Source organism: Camellia sinensis, chromosome 6, assembly GCF_055761805.1.
Source record: "Camellia sinensis isolate YWXY chromosome 6, ASM5576180v1, whole genome shotgun sequence".
Lineage (NCBI taxonomy): Eukaryota > Viridiplantae > Streptophyta > Magnoliopsida > Ericales > Theaceae > Camellia > Camellia sinensis.
Genome location: NC_138966.1, coordinates 3,785,001 through 3,797,500, shown reverse-complemented (window position 1 = coordinate 3,797,500; position 12,500 = coordinate 3,785,001).

Genomic DNA, 12,500 nt, shown 5'->3' with positions numbered 1-12,500 from the left:
TGGCATGCTGCTGGCCAAGGCTGTGGCATGGCATGCTGCTGGCCAAGGCCGTGGCATGACATGCTGGCCAAGGCCGGGGCATGGCATGCTGCTGGCCAAGGTCGTGGCATGGCATGCTGCTGGCCAAGGCCGTGGCATGACATGCTTGCCAAGGCCAGGGCATGGCATGCTGCTGGCCAAGGCTTTGGCATGCCATGTTGCTGGCCAAGGCTGTGGCATGGCATGCTGCCCTAGGCCAACGTGCCACCGCCACCGCCGCGGGCCGCCACTCGACGCATCCCGTGCTTGGCTATGTAGTTTCGATGCCACAAGCCAATGCCACAAGCCAAGCGATGGCATGTGCCAAGCGCCCGCCTAGGCATAGGCGTGGCCTGTGGCCTGGCCATGCTGGCCAGCCTTAAGGGAGGTGCCCCCCCCTTATAATAGCCTGTTAAGCCCTTTTCAATCTGGCAGGAGGAAACATCAAGCATGTTCGAGGAGTTATAATGGGGTTTTTTTAAAAAGTAATGGTTTTTTGCCAAAACTTTCAACATGAAAGTTGTATGAAATAATTTAATACACCATAAAAAAAATTATAAAAAAATATTTGGCCACCAGAATATTTTATTTTAATTTATTTCAATTTTAATACTTAAAAAATAATAAAAATTACTAAAAATACTCAAAAAATTCTAGAAAAATTCCAACAATTATAAGATGAGGCACTAGTAATTATAGTAATTTTTTTAATTATTTTTTATTTTTAATTTATTTTATTATAATTTTTATGAGTAAATAAATAATTAAAAAGCCCGACGAACGTGCAAAAACTCTTAGAGAAACCCAGCAAGCATCGGATAGCTCGAATGCAAATAACAAACGCAACAGGCAACTTCCGAGGGACATACTTTTCCCAACAAGCTTCCACTGGGGAAAGCACTAGCAACGTGTTCGCAAGTCAAAGGCAACCAAACCGGCTATTACCCGAGGGACAAGCATTTCGCAGGGCAACATATACGTAAGTCAAAGCCAAACCAAATGGCAATTATACGAGGGACAGGATTGCTTGCCAAGGGCGTGGCATGCGATGTTCTAGCCCAAGGCCAAGGCACGCCACGCTGCGGGACAAGGCCGTGGCAAGACATGCGGCTGGCCTTGGCCTTGGCATGGCATGCCGCCGGCTTTGGCTGGGCTGCGTTGGCCTTGCCATGGAATGTTGCTGGCTTCGGATGGGCTGCCTTGGCCTTGGCCTTGGCCGTGGCATGGCATGCTGCTGGCCTTGGCCTTGGCCTTGGCATGGCATGCTGCTGGCTTTGGCTGGGCTGCCTTGGCCGTGGCATGGCATGCTGCTGGCTTTGGCTGGGCTGCCTTGGCCGTGGCATGGCATGCTGCTGGCCTAGGCCTTGGCATGGCATGCTGCTGGCTTTGGCTGGGCTGCCTTGGCCGTAGCATGGCATGCTGCTGGCCTAGGCCTTGGCATGGCATGCTGCTGGCTTTGGCTGGCAGCCTTGGCCGTGGCATGGCATGCTGCTGGCCTTGGCCTTGGCATGGCATGCTGCTGGCTTTGGCTGGCCTGCCTTGGCCGTGGCATGGCATGCTGCTGGCCTTGGCCTTGGCATGGCATGCTGCTGGCTTTGGCTGGCCTGCCTTGGCCGTGGCATGGCATGCTGCTGGCCTAGGCCTTGGCATGGCATGCTGCTGGCTTTGGCTGGCCTGCCTTGGCCGTGGCATGGCATGCTGCTGGCCTAGGCATGGCATGGCATGCTGCTGGCTTTGGCTGGGCTGCCTTGGCCGTGGCATGGCATGCTGCTGGCCTTGGCCTTGATATGGCATGCTGCTGGCTTTGGCTGGGCTGCCTTGGCCGTGGCATGGCATGCTGCTGGCCTAGGCCTTGGCATGGCATGCTGCTGGCTTTGGCTGGGCTGCCTTGGCCTTGGCATGGCATGCTGCTGGCTTTGGCTGGCCTGCCTTGGCCGTGGCATGGCATGCTGCTGGCCTAGGCCATGGCATGGCATGCTGCTGGCTTTGGCTGGGCTGCCTTGGCCGTGGCATGGCATGCTGCTGCCCTTGGCCTTGATATGGCATGCTGCTGGCTTTGGCTGGGCTGCCTTGGCCGTGGCATGGCATGCTGCTGGCCTAGGCCTTGGCATGGCATGCTGCAGGCTTTGGCTGGCCTGCGTTGGCCGTGGCATGGCATGCTGCTGGCCTAGGCCTTCGCATGGCATGCTGCTGGCTTTGGCTGGGCTGCCTTGGCCGTGGCATGGCATGCTGCTGGCCTTGGCCTTGGCATGGCATGCTGCTGGCTTTGGCTGGGCTGCCTTGGCCGTGGCATGGCATGCTGGTGGCCTAGGCCTTGGCATGGCATGCTGCTGGCTTTGGCTGGCCTGCCTTGGCCGTGGCATGGCATGCTGCTGGCCTAAGCCTTGGCATGGCATGCTGCTGGCTTTGGTTGGGCTGCCTTGGCCGTGGCATGGCATGCTGCTGGCCTTGGCCTTGGCATGGCATGCTGCTCGCTTTGGCTGGCCTGCCTTGGCCGTGGCATGGCATGCTGCTGGCCTAGGCCTTGGCATGGCATGCTGCTGGCTTTGGCAGGCCTGCCTTGGCCGTGGCATGGCATGCTGCTGGCCTTGGCCTTGGCATGGCATGCTGCTGGCTTTGGCTGGCCTGCCTTGGCCGTGGCATGGCATGCTGCTGGCGTAGGCCTTGGCATGGCATGCTGCTGGCTTTGGCTGGCCTGTTTTGGCCGTGGCATGGCATGCTGCTGGCCTAGGCCTTGGCATGGCATGCTGCTGGCTTTGGCTGGCCTGCCTTGGCCGTGGCATGGCATGCTGCTGGCCTAGGCCATGGCATGGCATGCTGCTGGCTTTGGCTGGGCTGCCTTGGCCGTGGCATGGCATGCTGCTGGCCTTGGCCTTGATATGGCATGCTGCTGGCTTTGGCTGGGCTGCCTTGGCCGTGGCATGGCATGCTGCTGGCCTAGGCCTTGGCATGGCATGCTGCTGGCTTTGGCTGGCCTGCCTTGGCCGTGGCATGGCATGCTGCTGGCCTAGGCCTTGGCATGGCATGCTGCTGGCTTTGGCTGGGCTGCCTTGGCCGTGGCATGGCATGCTGCTGGCCTTGGCCATGGCATGGCATGCTGCTGGCTTTGGCTGGGCTGCCTTGGCCGTGGCATGGCATGCTAGTGGCCTAGGCCTTGGCATGGCATGCTGCTGGCTTTGGCTGGCCTGCCTTGGCCGTGGCATGGCATGCTGCTGGCCTAGGCCTTGGCATGGCATGCTGCTGGCTTTGGTCGGGCTGCCTTGGCCGTGGCATGGCATGCTGCTGGCCTTGGCCTTGGCATGGCATGCTGCTGGCTTTGGCTGGCCTGCCTTGGCCGTGGCATGGCATGCTGCTGGCCTAGGCCTTGGCATGGCATGCTGCTGGCTTTGGCTGGGCTGCCTTGGCCGTGGCATGGCATGCTGCTGGCCTTGGCCTTGGCATGGCATGCTGCTGGCTTTGGCTGGGCTGCCTTGGCCGTGGCATGGCATGCTGCTGGCCATGGCCTTGGCATGGCATGCTGCTGGCTTTGGCTTGCCTGCCTTGGCCGTGGCATGGCATGCTGCTGGCCTAGGCCTTGGCATGGCATGCTGCTGGCTTTGGCTGGGCTGCCTTGGCCGTGGCATGGCATGCTGCTGGCCTTGGCCTTGGCATGGCATGCTGCTGGCTTTGGCTGGGCTGCCTTGGCCGTGGCATGGCATGCTGGTGGCCTAGGCCTTGGCATGGCATGCTGCTGGCTTTGGCTGGCCTGCCTTGGCCGTGGCATGGCATGCTGCTGGCCTAGGCCTTGGCATGGCATGCTGCTGGCTTTGGTTGGGCTGCCTTGGCCGTGGCATGGCATGCTGCTGGCCTTGGCCTTGGCATGGCATGCTGCTGGCTTTGGCTGGCCTGCCTTGGCCGTGGCATGGCATGCTGCTGGCCTAGGCCTTGGCATGGCATGCTGCTGGCTTTGGCTGGGCTGCCTTGGCCGTGGCATGGCATGCTGCTGGCCTTGGCCTTGGCATGGCATGCTGCTGGCTTTGGCTGGGCTGCCTTGGCCGTGGCATGGCATGCTGCTGGCCATGGCCTTGGCATGGCATGCTGCTGGCTTTGGCTGGCCTGCCTTGGCCGTGGCATGGCATGCTGCTGGCCTAGGCCTTGGCATGGCATGCTGCTGGCTTTGGCTGGGCTGCCTTGGCCGTGGCATGGCATGCTGCTGGCCTTGGCCTTGGCATGGCATGCTGCTGGCTTTGGCTGGGCTGCCTTGGCCGTGGCATGGCATGCTGCTGGCCATGGCCTTGGCATGGCATGCTGCTGGCTTTGGCTTGCCTGCCTTGGCCGTGGCATGGCATGCTGCTGGCCTAGGCCTTGGCATGGCATGCTGCTGGCTTTGGCTGGGCTGCCTTGGCCGTGGCATGGCATGCTGCTGGCCTTGGCCTTGGCATGGCATGCTGCTGGCTTTGGCTGGGCTGCCTTGGCCGTGGCATGGCATGCTGGTGGCCTAGGCCTTGGCATGGCATGCTGCTGGCTTTGGCTGGCCTGCCTTGGCCGTGGCATGGCATGCTGCTGGCCTAGGCCTTGGCATGGCATGCTGCTGGCTTTGGTTGGGCTGCCTTGGCCGTGGCATGGCATGCTGCTGGCCTTGGCCTTGGCATGGCATGCTGCTGGCTTTGGCTGGCCTGCCTTGGCCGTGGCATGGCATGCTGCTGGCCTAGGCCTTGGCATGGCATGCTGCTGGCTTTGGCTGGGCTGCCTTGGCCGTGGCATGGCATGCTGCTGGCCTTGGCCTTGGCATGGCATGCTGCTGGCTTTGGCTGGGCTGCCTTGGCCGTGGCATGGCATGCTGCTGGCCATGGCCTTGGCATGGCATGCTGCTGGCTTTGGCTCGCCTGCCTTGGCCGTGGCATGGCATGCTGCTGGCCTAGGCCTTGGCATGGCATGCTGCTGGCTTTGGCTGGGCTGCCTTGGCCGTGGCATGGCATGCTGCTGGCCTTGGCCTTGGCATGGCATGCTGCTGGCTTTGGCTGGCCTGCCTTGGCCGTGGCATGGCATGCTGCTGGCCTAGGCCTTGGCATGGCATGCTGCTGGCTTTGGCTGGGCTGCCTTGGCCGTGGCATGGCATGCTGCTGGCCTTGGCCTTGGCATGGCATGCTGCTGGCTTTGGCTTGCCTGCCTTGGCCGTGGCATGGCATGCTGCTGGCCTAGGCCTTGGCATGGCATGCTGCTGGCTTTGGCTGGGCTGCCTTGGCCGTGGCATGGCATGCTGCTGGCCTTGGCCTTTGCTTGGCATGCTGCTGGCTTTGGCTGGGCTGCCTTGGCCGTGGCATGGCATGCTGCTGGCCTTGGCCTTGGCATGGCATGCTGCTGGCTTTGGCTGGCCTGCCTTGGCCGTGGCATGGCATGCTGCTGGCCTTGGCATGGCATGCTGCTGGCTTTGGCTGGGCTGCCTTCGCCGTGGCATGCCATGCTGCTGGCCTTGGCCTTGGGGCTGGGCTGCCTTGGCTGCGGTTCTTATCACTAGACGTGCGTTGCGTGCGAAGGCGTGCAAAGGCGTGCGCGACCATGCGCGCAACACGCGCACCGTGGTCAAAAGACCACGCGCGCGGTATTCGCACAGGCCACGCTGCCCACGCCGCGGGCATGCCAGGCCGCCCAGGCCGTGCGCATGCCATGCCGTGCTGCCCAGGCCGGCTGCATGCCAGGCCGCCCAGGCCGTGCGCATGCCATGCCGTGCTGCCCACGCCGCGGGCATGCCAGGCCGGCTGCATGCCAGGCCGCCCAGGCCGTGCGCATGCCATGCCGTGCTGCCCACGCCGCGGGCATGCCAGGCCGGCTGCATGCCAGGCCGCCCAGGCCGTGCGCATGCCATGCCGTGCTGCCCATGCCGCGCGCATGCCAGGCCGCCCACGCCCGCGCGCATGCCACGCCATGCTGCCCAAGGCCGCGCCCAGGCCGCGCAAGGCCGCGCCCAGGCCGCCCAAGGCCGCGCCCAGGCCGCGCCGAGCCGCGCCCAGGCCGCCCAAGGCCGCGCCCAGGCCGCGCAAGGCCGCGCCCAGGCCGCCCAAGGCCGCGCCCAGGCCGCGCAAGGCCGCCCAAGGCCGCGGTCCAGGCCGCCCAAGGCCGCGGCCGAGCCGCCCCAGGCCGCAGCCCAGGCCGCGGTCGAGCCGCAGTGCATGTAACCCAAGGCCGCAGCCCAGGCCGCGCCCAACATGGGGCGTACCTGCCACTGCCTTGCCCTGGGCAAGGGAGGTGCCCCCCCCTTATAATAGCCTGTTAAGCCCTTTTCAATCTGGCAGGAGGAAACATCAAGCATGTTCGAGGAGTCATAATGGGGTTTTTTTAAAAAGTAATGGTTTTTTGCCAAAACTTTCAACATGAAAGTTGTAGGAAATAATTTAATACACCATAAAAAAAATTAAAAAAAATATTTTTTTACAGAAAATATTTTATTTTAATTTATTTCGATATTAATACTTAAAAAATAATAAAAATTAATAAAAATAGTCAAAAAATTATGGAAAAATTCCCATAATTAAAGGATGATTCACTAGTAATTATAGAAATTATTAAATTATTTTTTTCATTTTTTTTATTTTATTTTGATTTTTTTATGCCAAATAAGGGCTTTAAAAATTCGAAAAGCTCCAGAAAAATTGCAAAAAAATAGGGAATGACATTTAAAATTGATTGTAGTGCATTTTTAATTGTGTTGCACGGTTTGGGTAAGATTATAAAAGAATCATGTTCAAAAAGATCGATCGAGGCGGTGGCACGCCATGGCCTTGGCCTTGGCCTTGGCCTTTGCCCGCGGCCTTGGCCTTTGCCTTGGCCTTGGCCATGCCTTGCACAGGGACTTGGCCTTGCCCACTGCCTTGGCCTTGGCTTTGGCCTTGGCCTTGGCATGGCATGGCATGCTCGCCGAGGCCGTGGCATGCCTTGCTGCTAGCCAAGGCCGTGGCGTGGCATGCTCGCCCAGCCCGTGGCATGCCGTGCTCGCCCAGCCCGTGGCACGCCATGTTGGCCCAAGGCATTGGCATGGCATGCCGGCCAAGGCATGCTGGCCAACGCTGCACAAGGCGGTGCCATGGCATGGCATGCTGACCAAGACCGTGCCATGGCATGCTGGGCGAGGCCGGGGCATGGCATGCTGGCCGAGGCCGTGGCTTGCCATGCCGCCACGGCCGTGGCATGCCGGGCAACGGACCGGCATGGCCCAGCCCGTGGCACGCCATGTTGGCCCAAGGCATTGGCATGGCATGCCGGCCAAGGCATGCTGGCCAACGCTGCGGCACGGCGTGCTGGACAAGGCGGTGCCATGGCATGGCATGCTGACCAAGACAGTGCCATGGCATGCTGGCCGAGGCCGTGGCATGGCATGCTGGCCGAGGCCGTGGCTTGCCATGCCGCCACGGCCGTGGCATGCTGGGCAACGGACCGGCATGGCATGCTGGCCGTGGCGGTGGCACGACATGCTGGCCAAGGCAGTGGCATGGCATGTAGGCCAAGGCTAAGGCATGGCACGCTGTGGCATGGCACGCTGGCCAAGGCAGTCGCAAGGCATGCGGGCCGAGGCCGCGGCACGGCCCGCTGGGCAACGCGGTGGCATGGCATGCTGGGCAACGCCGTGGCAAGGCATGCGGGCCGAGGCCTTGGCATGGCATGCTGGCCGAGGCCGTGGCATGGCATGCGGGCCGAGGCCGTGGCATGGCATGGCATGCGGGCCGAGGCCGTGGCGTGGCATGGCATGGCATGTTGGGCAACGCCGTGGCAAGACATGCGGGCCGAGGCCGTGGCATGGCATGTTGGGCAACGCCCTGGCAAGCCATGCGGGCCGAGGCCGTGGCGTGGCATGTTGGCCAAGGCTAAGGCATGGCACGCCGGGCAACGCGGTGCATTGGCATGCTGGGCAGCGCGGTGGCAAGGCATGGGGGCCGAGGCCGTGGCATGGCATGTTGGGCAACGCCGTGGCAAGACATGCGGGCCGAGGCCGTGGCATGGCATGCGGGCCGAGGTCGTGGCACGACATGTTGGCCAAGGCTAAGGCATGGCACGCCGGGCAACGCGGTGGCATGGCATGCTGGGCAACGCGGTGGCAAGGCATGCGGGCCGAGGCCGTGGCATGGCATGTTGGGCAACGCCGTAGAAGGGCATGCGGGCCGAGGCCGTGGCATGGCATGCGGGCCGAGGCCGTGGCATGGCATGTTGGGCGACGCCGTAGCAAGGCATGCGGGCCGAGGCCGTGGCATGTCATGCGGGCCGAGGCCGTGGCATGGCATGCGGGCCGAGGCCGTGGCATGGCATGTTGGCCGAGGCCGTGGCAAGGCATGCGGGCCGAGGCCGTGGCATGGCATGTTTGGCAACGCCGTGGCAAGACATGCGGGCCGTGGCATGGCATGGCATGCGGGCCGAGGCCGTGGCACGACATGTTGGCCAAGGCTAAGGCATGGCACGCCGGGCAACGCGGTGGCAAGGCATGCGGGCCGGGGCCGTGGCATGGCATGTTGGGCGACGCCGTAGCAAGGCATGCGGTCCGAGGCCGTGGCATGTCATGCGGGCCGAGGCCATGGCATGGCATGCGGGCCGAGGCCGTGGCATGGCATGTTGGGCGACGCCGTAGCAAGGCATGCGGGCCGAGGCCGTGGCATGTCATGCGAGCCGAGGCCGTGGCATGGCATGCGGGCCGAGGCCGTGGCATGGCAAGTTGGGCGACGTCGTGGCAAGGCATGCGGGCCGAGGCCGTGGCATGTCACGCGGGCCGAGGCCGTGGCATGGCATGCGGGCAGAGGCCGTGGCATGGCATGTTGGGCGACGCCGTCGCAAGGCATGCGGGCCGAGGCCGTGGCATGGCATGCGGGCCGAGGCCGTGGCATGGCATGTTGGGCGACGCCGTAGCAAGGCATGCGGGCCGAGGCCGTGGCATGTCATGGCATGTTGGGCGACGCCGTAGCAAGGCATGCGGGCCGAGGCCGTGGCATGGCATGTTTGGCAACGCCGTGGCAAGACATGAGGGCCGTGGCATGGCATGGCATGCGGGCCGAGGCCGTGGCACGACATGTTGGCCAAGGCTAAGGCATGGCACGCCAGGCAACGCGGTGGCATGGCATGCGGGCCGGGGCCGTGGCATGGCATGTTGGCCAACGTCGTAGCAAGGCATGCGGGCCGAGGCCGAGGCCGTGGCACGGCATGCGGGCCGAGGCTGTGGCATGGCATGTTGGGCGACGCCGTAGCAAGGCATGCGGTCCGAGGCCGTGGCATGTCATGCGGGCCGAGGCCGTGGCATGGCATGCGGGCCGAGGCCGTGGCATGGCATGTTGGGCGACGCCGTAGCAAGGCATGCGGGCCGAGGCCGTGCCGTGGCATGCGGGCCGAGGCCGTGGCATGGCATGCGGGCCGAGGCCGTGGCATGGCATGTTGGGCGACGCCGTAGCAAGGCATGCGGTCCGAGGCCGTGGCCTGTCATGCGGGCCGAGGCCGTGGCATGGCATGCGGGCCGAGGCCGTGGCATGGCATGTTGGGCGACGCCGTAGCATGGCATGCGGGCCGAGGCCGTGGCATGTCATGCGCGCCGAGGCCGTGGCATGGCATGCGGGCCGAGGCCGTGGCATGGCAAGTTGGGCGACGTCGTGGCAAGGCATGCGGGCCGAGGCCGTGGCATGGCATGCGGGCCGAGGCCGTGGCAAGGCATGTTGGGCGACGCCGTCGCAAGGCATGCGGGCCGAGGCCGTGGCATGTCATGCGGGCCGAGGCCGTGGCATGGCATGCGGGCCGAGGCCGTGGCATGGCATGTTGGGCGACGCCGTAGCAAGGCATGCGGTCCGAGGCCGTGGCATGTCATGCGGGCCGAGGCCGTGGCATGGCATGCGGGCCGAGGCCGTGGCATGGCATGTTGGGCGACGCCGTAGCAAGGCATGCGGTCCGAGGCCGTGGCATGTCATGCGGGCCGAGGCCGTGGCATGGCATGCGGGCCGAGGCCGTGGCATGGCATGTTGGGCGACGCCGTAGCAAGGCATGCGGGCCGAGGCCGTGCCGTGGCGTGCGGGCCGAGGCCGTGGCATGGCATGTTGGGCGACGCCGTAGCAAGGCATGCGGTCCGAGGCCGTGGCATGTCATGCGGGCCGAGGCCGTGGCATGGCATGCGGGCCGAGGCCGTGGCATGGCATGTTGGGCGACGCCGTAGCAAGGCATGCGGGCCGAGGCCGTGCCGTGGCATGCGGGCCGAGGCCGTGGCATGGCATGTTGGGCGACGCCGTAGCAAGGCATGCGGTCCGAGGCCGTGGCATGTCATGCGGGCCGAGGCCGTGGCATGGCATGCGGGCCGAGGCCGTGGCATGGCATGTTGGGCGACGCCGTAGCAAGGCATGCGGGCCGAGGCCGTGGCATGTCATGCGGGCCGAGGCCGTGGCATGGCATGCGGGCCGAGGCCGTGGCATGGCAAGTTGGGCGGCGTCGTGGCAAGGCATGCTGGCCGAGGCCGTGGCATGGCATGCGGGCCGAGGCCGTGGCAAGGCATGTTGGGCGACGCCGTAGCAAGGCATGCGGGCCGAGGCCGTGGCATGTCATGCGGGCCGAGGCCGTGGCACGTCATGCGGGCCGAGGCCGTGGCATGGCATGTTTGGCCACGCCGTGGCAAGACATGCGGGCCGTGGCATGGCATGGCATGCGGGCCGAGGCCGTGGCTCGACATGTTGGCCAAGGCTAAGGCATGGCACGCCGGGCAACGCGGTGGCATGGCATGCTGGGCAACGCGGTGGCAAGGCATGCGGGCCGAGGCCGTGGCATGGCATGTTGGGCAACGCCGCAGCAAGGCATGCGGGCCGAGGCCGTGGCATGGCATGCGGGCCGAGGCCGTGGCATGGCATGCGGGCCGAGGCCGTGGCATGGCATGTTGGACGACGCCGTAGCAAGGCATGCGGTCCGAGGCCGTGGCATGTCATGCGGGCCGAGGCCGTGGCATGGCATGCGGGCCGAGGCCGTGGCATGGCATGTTGGGCGACGCCGTAGCAAGGCATGCGGGCCGAGGCCGTGCCGTGGCATGCGGGCCGAGGCCGTGGCATGGCATGTTGGGCGACGCCGTAGCAAGGCATGCGGTCCGAGGCCGTGGCATGTCATGCGGGCCGAGGCCGTGGCATGGCATGCGGGCCGAGGCCGTGGCATGGCATGTTGGGCGACGCCGTAGCAAGGCATGCGGGCCGAGGCCGTGCCGTGGCATGCGGGCCGAGGCCGTGGCATGGCATGTTGGGCGACGCCGTAGCAAGGCATGCGGTCCGAGGCCGTGGCATGTCATGCGGGCCGAGGCCGTGGCATGGCATGCGGGCCGAGGCCGTGGCATGGCATGTTGGGCGACGCCGTAGCAAGGCATGCGGGTCGAGGCCGTGGCATGTCATGCGGGCCGAGGCCGTGGCATGGCATGCGGGCCGAGGCCGTGGCATGGCAAGTTGGGCGGCGTCGTGGCAAGGCATGCGGGCCGAGGCCGTGGCATGTCATGCGGGCCGAGGCCGTGGCATGGCATGCGGGCCGAGGCCGTGGCACGTCATGCGGGCCGAGGCCGTGGCATGGCATGTTTGGCAACGCCGTGGCAAGACATGCGGGCTGTGGCATGGCATGGCATGCGGGCCGAGGCCGTGGCTCGACATGTTGGCCAAGGCTAAGGCATGGCACGCCGGGCAACGCGGTGGCATGGCAAGCTGGGCAACGCGGTGGCAAGGCATGCGGGCCGAGGCCGTGGCATGGCATGTTGGGCAACGCCGCAGCAAGGCATGCGGGCCGAGGCCGTGGCATGGCATGCGGGCCGAGGCCGTGGCATGGCATGCGGGCCGTGGCCGTGGCATGGCATGTTGGGCGACGCCGTCGCAAGGCATGCGGGCCGAGGCCGTGGCATGGCATGTTTGGCAACGCCGTGGCAAGACATGCGGGCCGTGGCATGGCATGGCATGCGGGCCGAGGCCGTGGCATGGCATGTTGGGCGACGCCGTAGCAAGGCATGCGGGCCGAGGCCGTGGCCGTGGCATGGCATGCGGGCCGTGGCCGTGGCATGGCATGGCATGCGGGCCGAGGCCGTGGCATGGCATGTTGGGCAACGCCGTGGCAAGGCATGCGGGCCGAGGCCGTGGCATGGCATGATGGCCGAGGCCGTGGCATGTCATGCGGGCCGAGGCCGTGGCATGGCATGTTGGGCGACGCCGTAGCAAGGCATGCGGTCCGAGGCCGTGGCATGTCATGCGGGCCGAGGCCGTGGCATGGCTTGTTGGGCGACGCCGTAGCAAGGCATGCGGGCCGAGGCCGTGGCATGTCATGCTGGCCAAGGCCAAGGCATGGCATGGCATGGCATGCGGGCCGAGGCCGTGGCATGGCATGTTGGGCAACGCCGTGGCAAGGCATGCGGGCCGAGGCCGTGGCATGGCATGATGGCCGAGGCCGTGGCATGCCATGCTGGCCAAGGCTAAGGCATGGCATGCCGGGCAACGCGGTGGCATGGCATGCTGGGCAACGCCGTGGCAAGGCATGCG